Genomic DNA, 23,056 nt, shown 5'->3' on the forward strand with positions numbered 1-23,056 from the left:
CCTACTGTGTGCCTCTCTTCTGGAAACACAGAAGTCATAGAGAAAGGGAAGATCCTGCCTGCCCCCCACCCCCAGTGTTTGTGTTCTAATGGGGAGCAAATAAGTTGCCCCCAAATATCCGGACTTTGCTTAAAATGTCACTTTCTCCTGGAGGCCAACCTTACTTAAAGTTTCACATGCGCATATCCACCCCTGTCACATTTCTCTGTTTTATTTTTCTCCACTGGGCTTACCAGTGTCACACATATGATCACACATGTTAAATACAGTTTTCTGTTTTTCTTGTCCAAATTTCCCCTCTGGGATATAAGTTCTGTTGGGAAGAGAGGTTTTTGCCTCTGTGGTGTATCCCCAGTGATGGCGCGACATAGAGTAGGTGCCCAATAAAACATTTGAATGAATGGAAATTAAACAGATAAGATAATTTTAGAGTGATACGCTCCATGAAGGTGTTAAAAGAGGGTTCCGTGACGCCTTCGGAAAGATAGAGTAGCTCTAGCCTCAGTGCAAGAGATGTTACTCCAGCCGAGAAAGATTCCAGCCAACCTGTGACTGGAGCCCTGCTATGGGCCAGGTCCCTTTTGAGCTTCTGGGGCCAGGATGAACCTGGACCCTGCCCCCAAGGCACTTTGTTCCAGTGGGAGAGACAGACAATTAAAGGGGCAAACGAGGTCTGCTGGGATAGGAGGTGCTCTTAGAAGGGGCAGTTAGCCTGGACTTGGAGGAAAGCAGGATGGTTAGTTGGGCCAAAAGGGAACTCTGACAGCATGTCCTTAGAATAAAAAGTCAGGCGTTATCTGGATCTTTCCAAGGGCTTCTTCCTCCCACATTAAAATCTCCTAAGGCTCTTGTTAAGAGACACATTCTTAGGCCTTACTCTAGAAGAAGATGTTCTACCCCTGGTACTACTGATCTTTTGGGGCCATAGTCCTCTGCTGTGGAGGCTGCTCTGTGCATTGTAGGAAATTTAGCATCATGTTGGGTGTCCACCCACTAGATGCCAGACTCTTCCACCCCGGTTGTGTCAACCAAAATTGTATCCAGATACTGCCCAGTGTCACCCACAAGGCAAAGTCACAACTCCATCTCCTAACTGGAAATTTCTAGGCCCCATTGCCCTTGACCTTCTAAATGAGAAACTTCTAGATGAGCTCTTTGGAATCTGCATTTTTGACCAAACAACTCCCAACCCCACAAGTGAACTTCCTGTTTACTCCGGTTTAAAACCTTCTGCTAAAAAAGTCTTTGTTCTTTTGGAATCAGACATACCTCAAATTGCTAACTATAGAGCCAGCTAAGGCTTAGATACTAAAATAATAATTAAAATGATTTAGGAGTTCAAGGGGTGACACTGTTACTGGCACTGTGATGGTTTCCACCAGTGCCCACTCCCCAGTCCCGCCCCCAGCATGTACGTGGCACAATCGAGGCCTGACCAGTATGGTCAGGGGCACTTTGTGCCTACAACTCCCCCACCTGTCACTTTTACCCTTGCGCATGGGGAATTACCGAGGATGATCCAGCCCACAAGTGTTTTTCTAAACCACTCTTTTGGGCCACAGGAAACTTTCCCATCCTACCAGTCAATTGCAAGGTGTTATTGTCACTCTTTGCAAAGTGCTGTTTAATCATTTTTAACATCCCTGCACAGGGCAGGGATGCTCATTTCTCCACACGTATGTGGTACAAGTTTTTAATTCACTCACCCTAAATCATCCCATCGGCCTCCACCCATGATCGGCCCCACCTAATCCCAGCCCAGTCCTTAGGCAACTGAGGCAGAGAAAACCCCACTTCATAGTTGGCAACGTCAGCAAAAGGGGCATTAGTACTAATTAGTTCTAATTACGCAACACACCTTTATGGAGCGCTGTGATAGGAAGCATAGCTTGTTGAGTAAAGAACCCCTCGTCTATGTCATTAAGAACCACAGTTACAAAATCAGGAGGCGCGGACTTGGGCCTGAACAGGGAGAAGACTGAGAGTCCAGGAAGCTCAGCCTGAGAAACCCGCCGCGCTCGGCAGAAGCCCCATGCCTGTCGGCCTGGCCTCTGTGGTCCATCAGTCCTTTAACAAACACCCACTGCGTTAGACGCCAGGTGTTGGCGCTGAGCACAGGAGATGCTGGGACGCATAAGAAGGACCCGGGCCTTCAGAAAGCGTCTGTAAAATGACATCTACAGGACCAGGAGCTAGGAAAGAAGGAGTTGAGGAGCTGACTCCAGCCTTGGAGTAAATCCAGAGGGAGACGAGCAGGAGACCCTGAGCTACAGGATCTCTGCCAGCCGCTCTTTAGCATTCTTCTCCGAAATTTCCCTCCACTCTTTCCTCTTTCTCAATCACTGGTGACATAGGGGTTGAGGGGAGCTCACAGTACCTGCTGTAAAAGTTTCCTTTTAGCTGGCTGCCACCTCATTCTCAGACCACGTTTCTGGAGTGTTCTTTCATTAATTTGTGTTTTTTTTCCCTACTGTTACTGCAGAGTGTATAGCCTGGTTATCAACAGAGAAGACTCTGGCTACCCCAGCGGGGTGCCTAACGCAGTGCTGCCCAGACATCATTCAGGGGTGTAGACTTGACGCTGGAAAACGCTGAATCATACAGTGAAAGTGTCACTACTCCCTTTCAATCTGGGAAAGTGTCCATTCGCTGCTGGTATGTCTTTTGTGCCCATCACTGGCCAACTTTTATTTTCAACCAAGAAACTGGAGATTTCTGGCTCAGAAGCTGGGGAGGGGCAAGAGTACCTAGTTAGACTTTCAAAACATGGTCTGTTTTCATTGAATTCACCCTAAGTTTACCTCTGTCCTAGAGAAAGATACTGCTGTCCATTTATGATAGCAATCTAAATTTTAATATAATTTATGGGTTTAAAAAGTATCCTTCAGGAACAATACAGGATAGGCAGTGGTGCGGGTAGGTTGAGAAGATGGCAAAACGTGAGGAAGGTGGTATGGGCATGGCTCAAATTTGCAAAATACCAACCCATAGACTCTGGCACTTGGAGAAGCTTCTTCCCAGAGTTGGTGGCTTGGCTATGTTTAAGTCTCCAGGGAACTTAGCATCCTAGGATCCAACACTCAAACTCTGGGATGTGTAAAGGCATGAACTGATTGGAATGACTCAACCTTATTTTCCAGAGCACACTGGCTCAACATCAGAATCTCCTGGGGATTTTTTAGGTAAGATAAAGAAACACAGGTCCCACCCCAGACTTACTAAATTAGATCCTAGGGTGGGGCCAGAAAAATATGAAATTTTGAAAGTTCCCAGGTGATTCTGATGAGGTGCCAGGCCACTGGAAGCTTCCTTGTGCAAGGACTGAATTTTGTAATAAGCGAATCAAGTTAGCAGAAGTTGTTGCATGCAAGGGACAGGCTGGGTTCACTCGCAAGGCGGTGGTGGTGTTGAGGAGCTTTTTCCATGCACCCAAAGAAGTCTGTGAATGCTCCGTTAAAGCACATACCTATTGCAGGTTTCTCCAATGGCTCAGAGATAAAGAATCCACCTGCCAATGCAGGAGACCCCGGTTCGATCCCTGGGTTGGAAAGATTTCCTGGAAAAGGAAATGGCAACCCAGGCCAGTATTCTCGCCTGGGAAATCCCATGGACAGGGGAGCCTGGCGGGCTACAGTCCATGGGGTCACAAAAGAATTGAATACGACTTAGCAACTAAACAACAACACTGTCATACTACATTTGGGAGGCAGTTAGTTTGCCTGTCTTACCGCTGGACTGCAACTCCATGTAATTAGAGCAAATGTTCTCTGAGTGCCCACTTTACCCTAGGCACTGCCCTGATTGTTGGACACTGGGCGGCCTGTGAGATTCTTGAGCACCTTAGTTACTGTCCTGTCTCCTGTACAAATTTCAAGACTTCTGCGTTTACGCTCCCTCCAGCAAGATTCTTCTCCCAGGTCTGCTTTCCTCTTTCCTCTCAACTCAGATGCCGCCTCCTTCTCCACCCTCTAGCCCTCCTCTTGCTCTCATCCTTCATGGCACTTACAACCACATGGAAGCCGTTTCATGTGCTTGCCTCTTTATTGTATGTCTCCCTTCATTAAAACAGAAGTGCTGCGTCTCTGAGCCCAGTGCAGGATTGGAGATCAGCAAAAATGTGTGGAATGACTGAAGGCTGAGGTGAGCATATCTCCAAGGGTGGATAAACTGTCAACATGTCTTAGAGCTTCCTTTTGGAGAAGGAAATGGCAGCCCACTCCAGCGTTCTTGCCTGGAGAATCCCAGGGAAGGGGGAGCCTGGTGGGCTTCCGTCTATGGGGTCACACAGAGTCGGACACGACTGAAGTGACTTAGCAGCAGCAGCAGCAGGGCTTTCTTTAGAGACTTCACTGTCGGCACAGTGGATAAGAATCAGCCTGCCAATGCAGAAGACACAGGTTCGATCCGTAATTCGGGAAGATTCCACAGGCCCAAGCAACTGAGCCCATGCACCACAGCTGCTGAGTCTATATGCTGCAGATACTGGAGCCTGAGTGCCTGGAACCTGCGCTTGGCTAAAAGAGAAGCACCCGACCTGCAACTGAGAGCAGTCCCTGCTCTCTGCAACTAGAAAAAGCCTGCACAAGGGCAGGCTGAATAAATAAATACATCTCAGGGTTTTCTGTGGGCTTCCCTGGTGCTCAGATGGTAAAAAATCCACCTGCAGTGAGGGAGTCCTGGGTTTGATCCCTGGGTTGGGAAGATCCCCTGGAGGAGGGCATGGCAACCCGCTCCAGTATTCTTGGCTGGAGAACCCCCATGGACACAGGAGCCTGGCGGGCTACATCCATGGGTTCGCAGAGAGTCAGACATGACAGAGTGACTTAGCGCAGGGCTTTCTGTAGAGAGATGTAAAGCGTTTCAGCCTGTGCCCCCTTCCAGTTGAGGCTGTCCTCCCCTCCCCAACTTCCCTTCCTTTTTTCCCCTCCCCTCTCTTATCTATTGTCTCCTTCATATCCTCCCTTAAATACCGCCTCTTTCAGGAAGTCTTCCAGGGTAGATCCTATGTGATTCAAACTTCTCTAGTCCGTGTCTTCCCCAAGCAAAGAGACTCAGTGTAGAATATGTCTCCAGATATATGAGCATACAGGCAGACAGAACTCATCTTGAACATCAGATAGGTTACCTCTGACAGGGGGTATGAGGAATTTCCGGGGAGGGGGCTAGTATTGTTCATAACTGGGGGCTGTTTACGCCAGTGTGTTTGGTCTGTGAAAATTTATTCAGCTGCAGGCTTATGATTGTGCACTACTTTATCTGTATGTAATGCTTCAGTTAAAAAAAAGCAGTGTTCTCAAACTTTGCTGCGTATTATAATCAACTGGGGTGATTTAAAAAATCCCAGTGCCCAAATCTTACCCCAGGCTCATTACATCAGTCTGTGAGGGCGGGCTCCAGCCATTAGTACTTTTTTAAAGCCCCCTGATGATTCCAGTATGCGGCCAAGTTTGAGAGCCAGTGGACCATACGATTTTGCCCTTGAGGATATAATTCACTGCCTTCCTCTTCTGTCATTTAACTCATTCAGGATGTCTCTCTTCCAGCGACTGTTCTGTGAAACTTCAAGGTAGCAATCTCCTCCCGTGACACGGGGTGCAGCGTCGTGTTGACGGGGGAAGGGGACGAGAGGAAGTGGCAGGTGGGTCATGGAGACAGATGGGGAGAGAAAGGCAGAGCAGTGTGACAGAGAGGGCGGGGCAGGATCCACTTTGGGTGGGGACCGTGGGACGCCTCTCTGAGAAGGTGTCCTTTAACCTGAGATCTGTAAGACACGACACAGCCAATCGGGAGCCACGGCCTGCAATTGGAAGAGGTTGCTCTGCTTCCAGAACCCAAAAGACGTAGCTGCCAGGTTCCAGGTTGGGAGAGCCAGGCAGTTGGGAAGAAAGAGCAGAGAGAAGGCAGGAGAGGCGAGTCAGGTCAAGATCACAGTGTGTGTGTGTGGGTGTGTGTGTGTGCGCGCACATGATGATTGGTCATAATATGGAGTCTGAATTTTCTCCTTTCAGCCATGGATAAAGGCTAATCGATTCATTTATTTACATCCCGAAACACCTAGTCCCTTCGGCTGGATTTGCTCAACCAACACAGAGGACACTATGTCTTCTTCCACTTGGTGGAAATTTACTCCCTGAAAACAGTTACGGGTGGATGACAGAGTTTGGAGACACGCAGGCATTGACAAGCTTGCTTCTTTGAATAAATCCTCCAGGAATCTTTAGTCTCTCTTAAGAAAAAAAAAGAAGAAGATTTTGATGCGGTTAGGTGTAGAATTAAGCATTACGGATATCTGAAACGGGGCAACTGCTGAGCAGGCCGGCTGGGGTGTGGGAGCTCTTCAGTCACGTCCCGTTTGCCCCTGGAGTTGACTACCTGCAGTTGCTGACAGTGTGTTGCTGCTGCTGAAGAGCCCAGACCACGTCGCCAGCCCAATAATCCACTGCTCAACCTCATTAACCACAGGAAGACATTACGTGAACGTAAGGACTGGAAAGGCCTGGAAGCCACGTGACGAGCAGCCTTTAAGTTCTGGGCTCCGGTATATCTTATGCCACTTCGACTGTGCATCAAGCTCGCGTCCCTGGACTCATTAGAACTGTGTGCCCATAGGTGCCCCTCAACTTTCAGAAGCAAATAGAGAATGATATGATTCGCTCTGAGAACACCTTTCTGTCTTATCCAGAGCATGTCTTATCTGTTATGATTAGGCATTAAGCGTCCTATTGTCTTGAAAATTTCATGAGATTCTACCCCTGCTTGCTAGGATTATGTCAAAGTGACTTTTCCTGGATGCTGTTTTTGCCCATCAATACAGCTTGTATTTTCTCCTTAACCATTGCTGGGAAGGCCAACACTGCTAAGGAGCCCACCGGATTAAAATGGTTGAATAGTTCGGGCTTGCAGATCCTCTTGTGTGTCTTGAAGGCTTGTGTGTCTTGCTTTTGGTTCCCCAAGAAGCACACCCCTCAAGATTAAGATTTGAGAGCAAGTCGTTTATTCAGAAGATAATCCTAGAAAACTCCAGTAGGGGGCTAAGAGAAGGATGCAGGCAGTTGGAGGGTGTTATCAAGCAGGTTGTCACCGCGGGCAACTGCAGGTTCATCCTGGTGGGGGAGCGACTGGACTTGGTGTGTACATACTCACCTTGGAGATACCCCTTCTGAAGCTGGAGAGAGCAGAGGTGTCCAGCCGCCTGAGAGCTGGGAGGAGGCTGCTTCTCCCGCCCTTCCCTGCGTCAAAGAGCTGCGTGTGCTGCTGAAGTGTGAGGGCGTGGGCCGGCCACCAGGCAATGTCTGTTAGACCGGAACCCCCGAACCGTGGGCTTCATGTGGGCGAGCCCCACGACTGTCTAATCCACAGTGTCTTATATGCGACGTCTCTGTTTCTTAGCCTGGTTCCGGGTACATCGCAGACCTTCAGTAATGATCTGTGTGTATTAGTTGCTTAGCTGTGTCCAACTCTTTGCGACTCCGTGGACTGTGGCCCACCAGCCTCTTCTGTCCACACGCTTTTCCAGGCAACCATACTGGAGTGGATTGCCACTGCCTTCTCCAGGGGATCCTCCCAATCCAGGAATCGAAGCCCAGTGTCCTGCCTCGCAAGCAGATTCTTTACTGTCTGAGCCACCAGGGAAGCCCTTCAGTAATGACCTAAACGCACTGTGAGTCTCCACACCACGCCTCTGTCAGTCGCTCCGTTTTAATGCTCTTGTCTGTAAGGCATTTAGTTCTTCTCAGTCTTGTTTACTGGCTCGTTGTGTCGAGTCTTCTCTCCCCACGGTGTGCCCGCTGGGCCCAGCAACCTCTCCTTCCCTCACATTGCTAGTGCAGAGCCGAGTTCTCATTATTACCATGGCTCGAGAGTTCAAACAAAATGAAAGATGTGATCCAACAGAAGGGTGTTCTTAACCATAGATGGGAGAAGCTTTGAAATCAGGATTGTCCCGGAAAACCCGGGACATAGGATCACTGTGTGCAGTCCAGGTAGGCGCCAGGAAAGGCAAATAAACCTAGGTGTGCAGTCAGACAGACCTACGTTTAAAAACAACTTCCACTGTTTACTGAGACTATAACCTTGGGCAAGTTATTCAGCCTCTCGGGGCCTCAGTTTTCCTATCTGTACAATGGGGATAATTATGTTACTGATTCCATTAGGAGCTCAGAGGGGACTGATATGACCTAAAATATTCCTCACAACACGGCACACATAGAAAGTGCTCCCACATTTTTAGCTTTTTAATTGTTTTACAAGAATTTGTTGATTGACTATTGTTTACAGAATGATTTCAACTGTATCTGAGGTTTAATCTACTCTGTACCAAGGGATAAAACGAACATCAGTTCAATCCTCTATGTTTGCAGGGATACCAATTTACAGAAGCCAATTGGGGAAGCTCAGATCTTCATGTACAAGTTGCAAAGACGGCATAGCACACATCCCAGCCATTAGTGGCAGAGAGCTCCTGCCAGCACCTTCTCTTCTTCAGAGCCTCCTCCTTTTCCTACTAGGGTTCATTAAGCACCTCCTCCTTGCTAGGCAGAGGGCTGGGCGCTACGGATGCAGAGAGAAATAAAGCAACTGCCTGGTTTTTAGGGAACTTAAACATCCAGGGGGGAGAAGGCAATGGCACCCCACTCCAGTACTCTTGCCTGGAAAATCCCATGGACGGCAGAGCCTGATAGGCTGCAGTCCATGGGGTCGCTAAGAGTCAGACACGACTGAGCGACTTCACTTTCACTTTTCCCTTTCATGCATTAGAGAAGGAAATGGCAACCCACTCCAGTGTTCTTGCCTGGGGAGTCCCAGGGACGGGGGAGCCTGGTAGGAGGCCGTCTATGGGGTCGCACAGAGTTGGACACGACTGAAGTGACTTAGCAGCAGCAGCAGCAGACATCCAGGGAAAGACAGGCAAATTATAGAAAGGGTCATAGCTGCAGTGAGTGTTTATGAAGTACTCATGCCGCACGCTGTGCTGAGCACTTGAAACAGGAATGTATCGATCCTTGGAACAATTCGATGAGATAGATGGTGGCCATGTTGTCTCCATTTTACATGTGAAGAAACTGAGGCAGAGAAGGGTTAGGTAACTCACCCAAGGCTACAGAGACAGCAGCTGTAGAAGCCTGGACTCAAACACCCTGAGAAGGCTCGAGCTTGTACCTTCAACTACCACACATTACTCTCTTGGGAATGGTACAGCCGCGCTGAGGCATTTTTTACTGTTATTTTTGACTGTGCTGGGTCTTCATGGCTGCACGGGCTTTTCTCTGGCTGTGGCAAGCGGGCGCTTCTCACTGCACTGACCTCTCTCGTGAAGCCCGGGCTCTGGGGTGCTAGGGCTTCAGCAGTTGCGGCTCCCAGACTGTTGAACACAGCTCAGTACTTGTGGCCCATGGGCTTAGTTGCTCCGAAGCATGTGGAATCTTCCCGGATCAGGGATCAAACCCATGTGTCCTGCCTTGGCAGGGGGATTCTTTACCACTGAGCCACCAGGCAAGACCCATGCTGACTTTTGTATCACAAAATATCTAGTCACCGCATTGCTTTTCCCTGTTTGTACTCGGCAGCTTAACAGTTCTTAAACTGTTCTTAAATATAGTCCATGTGTTGTCTCCTACAGAGTTAAAATAGATTCATTCCCAGGCCCCATCTTTAGGAATCCTGAGAGAGTAGATGTGGGGTGGAGTCTGAAAAGGGGCCTTTCTAACAAGATCCTGTGAGCTCACAGAGCACACTTTGAGTTGCATGGGTTCCAAGAGGGGTGCTTTTTGCTCCCAGGAGACACCTGACAATGTCTGCAGATGTTTTTGATTGTCACGATTCAGGGGTGTGTTACCAGCATCTAGCAGGTAGAGGCCAGAGATCCTGGCAAACATCCTATAGTACACAGGGAAGGCCCCTACAAGCAAAGACTGACCCAGCCCCAGATGTTAATAAGGGCCAAGGCTGAGAACCCCAGAGCAGAGCCTGGCCTCACCAGCTTTAATGTAGAGGAGGCATCTGGGGATCTGGCTTCCAATGCAGATTCTGATCAAGTGAGTGGAGACTGCCTGTGTTTGATTAGTCGCTAAGTCGTCTCCGACTCTTTTGCAACCTCATGGACTGGAGCCCGCCAGGATCCTCTGTCCGTGGGATTCTCCAGACAAGAATACTGGAGTGAGTCGCTATTTCCTTCTCCAGGGGATCTTCCTGACCCAGGGATCGAACCCGTGTCTCCTGGATCTCCTGCACTGCCAGGCAGGTTCTTTACCACTGGGCTACCAGGGAAGCCCATAGGGCGCCTGGGATGCTGCTGATGGTTCTGCTCCAGGGACCACACTTTGAGTAGCAAAAGCTAGACAACATTCTGCACTGACAGAGGTCTTGAATCAAGTCCTGGGGTCCAGTGAATGCCTAAGAAATAAAACCCGAACCTCATCCTGAATGAGTGTGGAACAAAAGTAACTCCGAGTTTCACTCACTCTCCTTCAACTCCCCCTGTGACTAGCTTCGCCCTTAAAGAAGTTCAGGGAGGCGGAGGGGCTCCCAGGGAGGAAGTCTCCTGCGCCCCTCCTGGGGCCGATTTAAAACAAGCAAGGACAGAGCTTGGTCAGAACTGCCTTCCTTCGTTCTGAGACATCAAGTCGAGTCTATTGTTGCCTGGAATCGTGGCTTCTTTCCAAGAGCCGCACACTGCATCTGCCTCTCAGGTCTGCAAACGCGAGATGAAAAAGTGGCTGTTTTTAAAATGGTTGCTCTCCTGGGAAAGTGGTATGGGAGAAAATGGACTCTCTGCGTCCAGCCCTCCAGAGATGGCACCCCAGCCCCCGTGATAAATGGCAGCATTAACAAGGTTTGGTTGAGAGGGGACCTGCAGATTTATGACTTCCTGTCTCCGCCAGCAGATGTCATTATGGCTGACAGAACAGAAGGCCTTTCAAGAGCTGGCTGGGGTGGAGCTAAGGAGAGGAGAAAAAAATTAAATAAAAGGCAGAAGCCAAAAGTAGTGTTTGCTCACTGGTGCTATTGTTGATACTGTCATTTTTAGGAACACAGGGAGGTTTTACATTAAACCGAACGTCTTGTAGTATTTCTGAGGTCCAGCTTTGAAGATGTAGGTGGAAACTCTCAAATGAAGGACAAACTTATTAACTTTGCTCAAATAAGAAAACTTGCAGGGTTTTGTCCCAGGTATATTCATACCTGAAAAGTTCTTCAGGATGAAGTGAACACAGCACTGAATAAATGTATATTTTTACTCCGGAATATCATTTTGATGGGGGTTTAAATACATTTACAAATGCAGCAGCTTCTTCTGAAATTCTTTTGACATCCATAAAATTTTTCCCCATTTCTAAGTTGTTTTACAGGGTGTCACTGGTATTTTATGGGCTAGATTTTTTGTGGTATTGAAAAATGGTGTAAATTTAGCATTTATCATTGGGCCCCTCCACCCATGCTAATAAGTACAACCGCTTATTACTTACTTAACAATAATTACAAGTCGCATTTCCACATTTCCTCTTTCTCATCCTCGCCTAAAGCTAAAAGAAGTATTTCTGTAAGTAAAGGAAGTATTTTTTTCTAGTTGATTGTCTCATCTCATGGGGGCATTGAATGTATTCTGTGGGCTCAGGTAATCCCTGCCTCAAAGAGTGACCGGAAGGAGCAGTTCTGGGCTGTCTTTATGGACCTGTCATCAGCAAATCATCTCCCATCAGGACCACACGACCAACGTACTCAGGCAAAAGTTAAGAATCATGGAGAGCCTCATGGAGGATGGCTACAAGGTCCTCTTACAAAATAAACTCATTTCAAGCCAAAACCTGATCCAGAGACTTCTATAATTAATCGATAGCTATGGTGTTAATGCATATAGGGTAGTAAGTATCTGATATTTGCAGTGACACTGAAGGATGAAAATGGCCACCCCACAGTCCCTTCTGCAAACCGCTTTGGATTGGCGGTGTGGTGGTCTGCTTAAAACCCAGGCTCTGGGGACTCAGTCTCCGAAATCTTTTCCTGGCTCTTTCACCCACTACCTGTGTTATTCTGGGCAAGCTACTTAAGCTACATCACCTGTCACATGATGGACAATGATAGCACCATTCTCTTAGCAATTTTTTTTTTTAAATGAAGATCAAATGCAGTGTTCACGAAGTGATTAGCCAAGTGACTGGCCCAGGGTAGGAGTTCACTAAATTAGCTATTGTTATAGTGATTAATGTTAAACTACCTTCCCTCTTCACTATTTCACAGGTAGACACATAGAGACGTGGACTAATTCATTGGCCACCCAGAAATGAAATCCAATAATAACAAAGTAACAACACTGATTGTACCTGTCCTGTACTGAGTGCATACGAAGCTCCAGACACTGTACTAAGTACTTTAATGCAAAACCTGTTGAATTTATTCCTTAAAACAACCTTAGGAGGGCAAGGAATATGACTCTCCTTTTACGGTAAGGAGACTTAGTGTGGATAGCTTAAGCCAGTGGTTCTCAGTGGTTTGGTATGTATTGGAATTACCTGTAGGGCTTGATAAAACTCTGATTATTGACTCCTTTCCCTGGAGTATTTGATTCAGTAGGTCTGATGTGTGGGCCCTGAGATTTTCATTCCAAAACTTCCCAGCTGATGTTGCTGCTGCTGTCTGGGGACCACATTTGAAAATCGCTGGTTTCAGTAACTTTCAAGGTTTGTTGTTACTGTTGTTTGGTGGCTAAGTTGTGTCCAACTCTGTGACCCCATGGACTGCAGAAGCCAGGCTTCCCTGTCCTTCACTATCTCCGAGAATTTGCTGAAGTTCATGTCCATTGAGTTGATAATGTTGTCTAACCATCTCATCCTCTGTCACCCCTTCTCCTTTGCCTTCAATCTTTCCCAGCATCAGGGTCTCTTCCTGTTCAAGATTACACAGTGACCTTGTTCTTGTTTAAGGTTCTTATTCAAGTTCAAGTTTACACAGTGAGTAAGTGGCAGAGTGAATTTTCAAATTTAAAACTTTAAGTATGTAAAAAATGTATTCTTAACAGATATCTATATTACTTAAGAGTTCCTAACATCAAACTTTTGATTTAATGGCTGATGGTTGAACTCACAGAGTATAATGTTTCAGATAGCTACCTGTTTAAATATTCTCTTCCATGAAGCTCTTCATAGTGCAAAATAGTTTTTAGTTCCCTAGAAGGGGAAAATTTCAGGGATATTTTCAAAAAGAGGAGTCCTGGTATCATCCTCATGCAACACCATTGAGATTCGCAGCAGTCCTGCTGGGGTGGAAGAGAATGCAAGGCCTGTGGCCCACCCCAGCTACAGAATCCACTAGAAGTTCCAAGATGGAGCCCAGCCACACAGGCTACGCCTGGATGCCATCTGTTTCTGAAAGACACAGTGTTTGCTCAGTCACCAATCGGAGGACTCTCAGACTCACTCCACTGGACATCGGAGGGCCCGGGGATTCTCCATTGAATGTCTAAGATCTAGATTTCTCCATGACCCAGGTGAGCCTCTTGAAACCAGTCAGCCCAGGGAGCGCTGGCACACGCTGCCTTGCAGAATAAGAACAGGGATGTGCTTGAGCCCACAGTGGGGAGTGTGGGAATGCAGGAGAGAGGCAGCCAGAGCGCCTGGTCAGAGATGCGGCTGGAGACAGAGGACAGCAGGAGGGAGTCAGGATAAAGCCCTGCACCCTTAGTGGGCACAGCAAGGGAGCAAAGGGCCACTGGCATCTTCCTCATTGAGCTGCAAATGACAAGAACTGAAATTCAAATACATAGACAAGACGGTCGTCAGGAAATGGAAACGTTCAAGGCTTGAGAAAATTGACGAGGCAGAAATTGGTTGCTGGAAGCCTGAGAAGCCCTGTGGCCACGATCAGGAAGAGGGAACGGAGGAGCCTTCGACTTGCTAATCGAGACTGAGATGCCGGTGCTGCTTCTGAAGGTGGATTCGCCCGTCACTGGGGACCCGCCTTGTCTGACACATTCGGAAGATGCTATTTATTCATCTGGTCACTCACTGATTCAACAGCTGTTTGCTGAGCACTGTTCGAGACTGCTCTGTGTTCTTTCCCCGGGAGCACCTGCCGAGGCCTCGTGCTCGTCCAGGCTGTGTGACCCTGGGACGTGCACTCAGCTCTGGGCCGATCACTGGAGTCGGGGGCGGGGCAGATGCTGACCCTGGAGCAGATGCTCTCTGTGGGGGCAGGGCTGCCCCCTGCCTCACTTCAGTCACATCGTTTCAGAGACTTCGTTCTTCAAAGCAAAATTAAAGAACTGTTACAAGAAAGATGCTTCATGGGTGCTGGACGTCAAAAAGCATAAACATTCACACTAATAGCTGACTTTCTGTTTCTGAGGCTCACTTTCCGCATCTCTAATACGAGCAGGTTAAGATAAAGTGAGGTCTGTGACGTTTTACTACCAAGGACACCTTACGTGCTCTCCTCTGCTGCCCACCGTGGGGGCCAAAGCAAACTAAATTAGAAAAATGTTTTCTGTCATCTACCCTTTCATCCATCAGTACATCCATGTGCATCTGACATGTGTTCACTGAGCATCTAGTTTCTTGTCTTGTTCTAGCACTGGGATTATAGCTGTTGTGGTCTGCACAACCCTGGGGCTTCGACATCCAACCTAGACTCAGCAGCATCCAGGTTTCTGATTAGATGAGATAATTCAAATCTTCATCGCTAAAGCCACTAGTAGAAGTATTCTATTACTTGCAGTTAAAAGCATTCCTAATTGATACAATCAGATCCAAAAGAGACCCTCTAAGCAGCTCAGAGTATGAAGATGTCCAGTGAATAAATGATTATAAGTGCCACAAGAGTCCTGAAGAGGAGTACAGGAGTTTAAACTTAGGAGAACTAATCATTTTTTTTTTAATGCATTTAACAAGCAATAACACTTTTTCTACTATGTTAGAAAATTAGCTCAGAGTGTGGCAAAGTTTTTCTTAAAGGACCCACAGTAAATATTTCTGCTTTGCTGGTCGTATTGACGTCTGTTGCCACTACTTGACTTTGTTGATGTAGTACAAAAGAAGCCACAAATGACATGTAAATAAGGGGGCATGGCTGTGTGCCAATAAAACTTTATTTACAAAAATAGGTAGCTGGCTAGATTGGACCCTGGTCCATACTTTACTGACTCCTGAATTAGGTACACACATTGTGTATGCAACAAAAACAAACAATCGAAAATAGTTCATAGTACGCTTATTAAAATATGGCAAATTTCTCAAAGTTTTGCTTTACAGATTCCCAGTGCCAAGTCTCAAACTCACACATTCCGTGATTCAGTGATTCCTCTGTCGAGCTTCCCCTTCTCCTGCAGAAGGGAATTGAGTGGTGGGTCAGCTGGGGAGCTACCTGAAGTACGAATCTCGAACAAGCTTAGAGACACTAATGAAAGAAGCTGGAAAAATACATATTTCCCCCCTTTGATAAAACATATATCACTATAAAGTGAAGAAGGCAAAAACACAAAAACATACCATTTATTAGCCCTGGAATATTTTTGCTGAGGAGTTTTGTAACTAAAACACCCAGCACTGGTAGTCAGCTCAAAGATGGCAGTTGTGGTTAGCAGAAATTCCAGAGCCACGTAATGTGTGTGGTGTGCTGTGATTTACAAGGGATGTGATTTACACTGTGAATGTTCAACCTTTCAATATGCCTCCCAAAGAAGTTGCTTGGTTCAGAAGAGTCGCAAAAGAATGCTAAAGGAAAACTAAACTGCAGAAAAGTTGGAAATATCTTGTTTTACTTTTTATAAAGAATATTGACTGTTTCGGGTGGAGAACGTCAGAAAGAGAAAACCAAATATCACATATTAACACATACATATGGGATCTAGAAAACTGGTACTGATGAGCCTGTTTGCCAGGAAGGACTAGAAACGCAGATGTAGAGAGTGGACTTGTGAACACAGTGGGGGAAGGAGAGAGTGGGGTGAGTGGAGAAAGTAGCCTCGACATATATACACTCTTGGTGTAAAGCAGGGAGCTGGTAGGGAGGTGCTGGGTAACACAGGGAGCCCAGCCTGGTGTTCTGTGATGACCCAGAGGGGTGGGGGGGCGGTGCGAAGGGCAGGGAGGCTCAGGAGGGAGGGGAGATATGTGTGTATATATCTGTATAATTATGGCTGATTCGCGTTGCTGTACAGCAGAAACCAACGCAATATTGTAAAGAAATTTTCCTCCAATTGAAATATAAATTCAAAGAGAATATTGACTGTTTCAGCTAATGGAAGTAAACTGTAAGTCATGTGGATTCTGAAAAATAGTCTTTCAAGAAAATTAGATTCCTTCCACCATCAGGGCCTAGATCTGGGGCAAAATTTGCAAGGACCCCGGATTGAAAAGTCAATGGATTATTCGTCCACAGGGCTCTCATTATACCAAGGCTCACAAACTCAACTATCCCTTGCATCCAAGAAGGTAGTAACAAAATGCAGCGGATTGGATCTGAGGCAACAGGGAATGGTGGGCACTAAGGCAGCCTGGAGGGCTCACGGCTTGTCTAAAGGCGGCAGTCACTGTACAAAACCACTGCAGACTCCAGACAGCTGTTTTCCCCCTTAGGAAAGAGCTCAAGATCTTTATAAGAAGATAGTAACCGAAACTTTTCAATAAAAGTTCCCTATTGTATAAATTTTGTGCCAACCAAGTAAAACATATTTGTGGTTCAACCATAAGCAGTAAGCCTCTCTCTCCCTTTTTCTTGCACACGCATGCAAACCCACACACTCACGAGTACCTTCTATTCTGGACAAGAGACACTCCTTCAGCTACTGTAGTCAGGAGACGCCAGACGATGCTGCAGTGTAGCCGTGCGTCTCAGCTGACCTGATTTCTCCTCCGCCTCCCCGATGAGAGGAAATGCTGTGCAACGCGGCACCCCTTCCCATAGCTCAGCTGTGGATCTATTAGTGTCGCTACTTATGGAGAGGAGAAGAGAGAGTGATAATTTATACACACATTTGTTTTGTAAAAATTATACTCCCATCCTCTGATTGGCTTGAGTCCCCCAGAATATCACTTCTCCGTGATAAATAACGTGTCTGGGAGGGGAAATGCTAAATCGTTTAAGAATTTCAAATTTTTATGTTGCCACTTGTAACAAACTGTGTCACCCACTGAACCATGCAACTTTTTCCCCCTCCTCAAAATGTCACAAAAAGAAAAGTGATCACAACAGCCTACACATGCCAAACACATTTGTCGAATAGTCAACATGGAAAGAATTGCAATCGAAGTACCACCCCTGTAAAGAAACGCCGAATTTAATCTGATTTTAATTGAAATGTTGCAAGTCAATACCTTTTGTTTCATCGGGAGACAAAGCAGATATAAAGGAGGGTAGTGACAATAACTACTCAAGACACTCTGAGCTCTGGGACTTCTGAGGCACTTTGAGGAGAAAAAAAAGCAACGCTATACTAACTTATATTAAAGAAATGTGATTGCATTTAGTGGAGAAAATGCTTCCAAGATGGTAATGAATAAGGCAATACAGTCATCTCTCAGTATCCACAGGATGGTTCCAGGACTCCAGAAGATACTAAACTCCAAAAATGCCCAAGTCCGTTATATAATATGACACAGTACAGTTGGCCCTCCAGATCCACAGATTTCACTTGTGTGGATTCAACCACCCAAGGGGAATCGGATGCAGTATCTACAATTCAAAGGACGAACTCAACTGCCCGTTTCTTGCATGTGTGCCAAGAATTAATAGCTTCAGTCATGTCAGACTCTTGGCGGCCTATGGACCATAGGTCACCAGGCTGCTCTGTCCATGGGATTCTCCAGGCAAGAACACTGCAGTGGGTGGCCATGCTCTCCTTCAGGGGATCTTCCGGACCCAGGGACTGAGCCCGAGTCTCTTATGTCTCCTGCATTAGCAGGTGGGTTCTTCACCATCAGTGCCACCTGGGAAGGCCGGCTGCCAGTTTAGTGTGGTTCAAAATTGAGGTACTGTGTGCTTCGGGAAGATGTTTCTGGGCGCTCAGTAGTTAAACAAAGAAACCAAACAGCTAGGTGTGGTGGGCCCCAGCGGTTCCTCCTGGCTAACTTCAGCTCCTCTTCCTCTTTCAGATAACCCCATTTGGAGTTGGACTCCCCCACCGTGATCAGCCATCAACTTCTGTGGTATCGATCCTTCCTCCAGCTTTTGAGAGTGGACTCTGACTGTCTAAAGCCAAAAATCCTATCCCATCTCATCCCTCTGGAAACCATGATTTGATTTATGATGAAAGAAACCCAGTCAAAACCAACACAATCTCTGGAGAATTTTTCTAGGGCTTCTGAGACGAAACAAGTGTCTCTCAACTCTTTGAGATCCAGTCCTTCTATGATTTGTGTGGTGTGAAGATACGTAGACTTGAACAACTTCTTCGCTTACGAAAACAGAAGACCGTGGGACTGCCGATGGGAATTCATCTGAAGCCTGAGGAAGTTGCCGATTCTGTGGAAGGCAGAGAAGAAATATAGAAGGGAACTCAGCTGGTCCTTGATGGCACTGGATCAAACTGGACCTTAAGCGAGCCCTGCCCCTGGCCCCTTCAGCGATGCAGACTGACGCATTTCTTCATTCTTCAAGCCAGTGTGAATTTGTTTTCTGGTTGCAGTGCAGGAGAAGACTCTTGAGAGTCCCTTGGACTGTAAGGAGATTAAACCCATCAATCCTAAAGGAAGTCAGCCTGACTGTTCATTGTAAGGACTGATGCTGAAGCTCTAGTACTTTGACCACCTGATGCAAAGAGCCAACTCACTGGAAAAGACCCTGATTCTGGGAAAGATTGAAGGCAAAAGGAGAAGGGGGTGGCAGAGGATAAGATGGTTAGATAGCACCATCAACACAATGGATACGAATCTGAGCAAACTCTGATAGATGGTGAAGGACAGAGGAAACTGGCGTGCTACAGTCCATGGGGTTTTGAAGAGTCGGACATGACTTAACAACTCAACAAGAACACACTTTACATGGTAAGATTCCTAACTCACCGTTTGGTTTTGCCAAGTTGATGATGACACAGTAATGCAATTTCAGTGAGTTATGCTGGGACAGTGAGGTCACACGGAGGGTCTCTGACTCACTGTTTTATTTAGCATGCTGCTTTTGATCAGTATGGATACCTTCTTAAATCAGTTTCTTACCAGTCTCCTGCCCACACTTTGCAACACAGATCAGACACCACCTTCCCTGTTCAGAATTCATTCTGAGCAAGAAGTACAAATGCTAGATTTTCAGATCTATTGAGGCGGCCCCAAGTAGTGGATAAAAGCATATGCGCTATGTTAGACAAACATGATTTTGAATGCTGGCTCTGTAATCTACCAGCTGTGTGACTTTGGACAACTCACCTAAACCCTCTAAAACACTTCACCCAATCTCTAAAAAATGCTGTTAAGAATAGCGTCTTACCTCAGATGACTCTTGTGAAGATGAAATGAGATAATTCATGCTGTGTGACACAGAAGACGTGCTCAGTAAATGCTGGGGCTGTGGCTGTGAGGTTCTTCATGCTTATCAAGGAACTCACTTTACCCAAAGAGCCCAGTACATCCAATCTGCAGCTATTAGCCCAATAAACATTTGCCACGTGAGTAATTAAAAATTTGATGAATAGATGGTTGAAGGCACACACGAGTGAATTAAAATATAATGCAATGAAAAAATGAATGAATGGGAGCTGGGAAGTGAGGAGCAGGGCACAAGCGGAGGTGCCGGGCCTGCGGATGAGAAGCAGGGCGAGGGGAGGGACGCTGTGTTTTATGGGGACGCCCTTCCCGCGATCTGCGCTCCCGTTGGGCGATGCTCTGCAATGCCGTTCCTTTCTCCCTCTCATTACTGCAGGTCATCCTTCGGAGGTTTTTGACGGGCAGCTTTACAGACAGCCATAAAGCAGCACTTATGGCCAGAGTCATCATGCTCTGGGAGCCTCTGTGTTTCAGGCGTACACGTCATTTTCTTCCTTTTCTCTGGGTTCCAGTCACTCAGCGCACAGATGGAATCCGGCATAGATGGCTTAATTCCTTCTAACATCTCCACATAGGCTCTGAGCTAAGGGCTTCCCTGGTAGCTCAGCTGGGAAAGGAATCTGCCTTTAATGCCAGAGACCCTGGTTCGATCCCTGGTTTGGGAAGATCCCCTGGACAAGTGATAGTCTACCCACTCCAGTATTCATGGGCTATCCTGGTGGCTCAGCTGGTGAGGGATCCGTCCACAATGCAGGAGACCTGGGTTTGATCCCTGGGATGGGAAGATCCCCTGGAGGAGGGCATGGCAACCCACTCCGGTATTCTTGCCTGGAGACTCCCATGGATAGAGGAGACTGGTGGGCTACAGTCCATGGGGTCACAGAGTTGGATACAACTGAATGACTAAGCACGGTACAGCAGGCTCTGAGATAGAAGTCAGAGGACCTCAAGACCCAAGAGGCCAGTAGGAATGAGTAGGATAATATGGACATGTACTGAGTACTCACTTTAGTCTAGGCCTAAGACCATTCTAAGGGAGATCAGTCCTGGGTGTTCATTGGAAGGACTGATACTACAACTGAAACTCCAATACTTTGGCCACCTCATGCGATGAGGTGACTCACTGGAAAAGACTCTGATGCTGGGAGGGATTGGGGGCAGGAGGAGAAGGGGACGACAGAAGATGAGATGGCTGGATGGCATCACCGACTCGATGGACATGAGTTTGAGTGAACCCCGGGAGTTGGTGATGGACAGGGAGGCCTGGCGTGCTGTGATTCATGTGGTCACAAAGAGTCGGACACGACTGAGCGACTGAAATGAACTGAACTGAACTGAAGACTCGGCTAGGGCAAGCAAGTTCACCGTCCTGAATGGAGCTCCTCATCCAAACTTTACGATTGTGTGTGGCAGCGATGCTCATCAGCTCAACTTCGTTAATGCGGTAACAAAGATACATCGAAACTGTGCTGCTACACGTTTGCAGGTTAGGAAGTAGCATCGGCAGGATTTTAACCCAGGCAAACCATACGCGCAATCTCTATGCAAAGGGCTTTTAGGTCATGCTCTACCTTGTGTCAATTTCTACAGCATTTGAAGCTATAAACTTACTTTTCCTTCTGTTTCCTTCAGCACTCTGGAAAATGCCCTGCATGGAAGTGAGTTTCTTAAAATAAAATTCTTCAACCATGGACACATTAGAGACACTTGGAGAAAATTTATTTAAGAGCTCATATTCATAGATTTTTTTGGAAAAAGAGGTTTTAAAAATTTCCCTATCTTATTCTGTGGATCCTTACTGGTCAGTGGACAGACACTTGGACTCCCGTTTGGATGTGGATTTCCAGGGACCACACGGTGGTATTGGTACCAGGAATCTGAACCACCAGTCTGGCTGTCACAGCCAAGTTTGGCCAGCCTGGCTTTAGCTGTAATTCTGTTTTAGACACACTTCCATGTCAAACTGACCAAGGAGTTATGCCATTTGCTAGGACCCAGCCCCCAGCTTCACAGAGCAGAGTTCAGAGAAGGGATTTGGAACTCAGGAACAATAGCTTAATAACCGGCACACTTGTAACTCACAGAAGTTCTCTTAATTCTGGGAGTGGGCTGCGATCCCCAGAGACGGGTCCTGGGCAGCCATGTGTGCATTCTGCGTGTTTGGCCTCCACTGGACTGAGAACATCTGACTCATGGGAGACCATCACATTCCGTTTCTCCAGAACTGGCATTGCGAGATGGCAAATTAGATCCCGTCACTGAGTCCAAATCATTTAACATCTGGGACAGCCGCTTTTCCACCAAGCAGATTAAGTGCAGAGGAAAAGCTACTCTCCGCAGCGATCATAGTCCGGGTAAGGAAAGCAAGGTAGAAATGAGATGAAAGAATTGAGAAACAGAGAATCCAGGTGGCTCTCTAGGTCTTGAATTCAGGCTCTTTCTGAGAGCTGGCTGCATTCTCGTTTTGTGTGTTCCCTGAGACACTCCCACCCTTAGAAGACGTAACTTGACATTTTGCACCAGCTAAGTAGGTTGTTTTCTGTCACCCACAGCCTAAAAGTGCAGAATCATAGGACGGCCAAATCTTTCTACTTCTCAGAATAATATTTAAATCCTTTCTGAGGCAATGTGACTTACAAATAACACATAAATAATTTACCGGTCAAAAATGTGATTGGCCAACTTCCTTGAAAAAAAGACAAGAAATGGGCAGAGCTATTTATTCATTGTTTCAGCAACAAGTGACAATAAATATTTCTGAGTTGTCTCCCAGCTCTAATTTCCTTAAAAAAATGTTTTTCTTTATAACTTATAATTGGTAATTAAAAAAAATAACAGTAGTGGTCAGGAAAATGGGAGGAGGGAGAAAGTCAGAATTCAGGAGAAAAACTAATTGTAAGTCAAGAAGATACATGGCCCCATTTTGAGGAGAATAAGATACACTTCAGGAAACGTGTTACCGTGGACAGGACACAGGAAAGGTGCCGCCAGTAAGGCCTGACGCAAAAGCTAAAGTGAGCGGGGACCTGCGAAGTGGGGGAAGGAGAGGGCATTCTCTGGTTATCAGGGAGAAACTTAACTCACGGGAGCTTAATAAAGCAGTTTCAAAAGGTTTTGATTTTCTTGTTTGCTTCCCACTCGGGTCTGGGAAGAGCGCGGTTAGTCACGTTTCAGGCACAGCTGGATCCAGGTCGGTGAATGACGCCACCAGGAGTCATTCTTTGTACCTTTTAGCTCCACGTGTGTTTGCACTGGCTTCATTCCCAAGCAGATTATTTTTTAATATCAGATGCCGCCAGATTTAGCAAGTAAGAATATAAGACACCTAGATCAATGTGAACTTCAGATAAACAGCAAATAGCTTTTTTGAGATTAAGTATATCCCATGCACGGAGAAGGCAATGGCAAGCCACTCCAGTGTTCTTGCCTGGAGAATCCCAGGGACGGGGAAGCCTGGTGGGCTTCCGTCTGTGGGGTCACACAGAGTCGGACACGACTGAAGTGACTTAGCAGCACCAGCAGCAGCATATCCCATGCAATATTTGGGACACACTTATACTATAAAGTTATTCATTATTTGAATTTTA

This window comes from Moschus berezovskii, chromosome 15, assembly GCF_049115385.1.
Source record: "Moschus berezovskii isolate FMDL1 chromosome 15, NW_MosBer_1.0, whole genome shotgun sequence".
Taxonomy (NCBI): Eukaryota; Metazoa; Chordata; class Mammalia; order Artiodactyla; family Moschidae; genus Moschus; species Moschus berezovskii.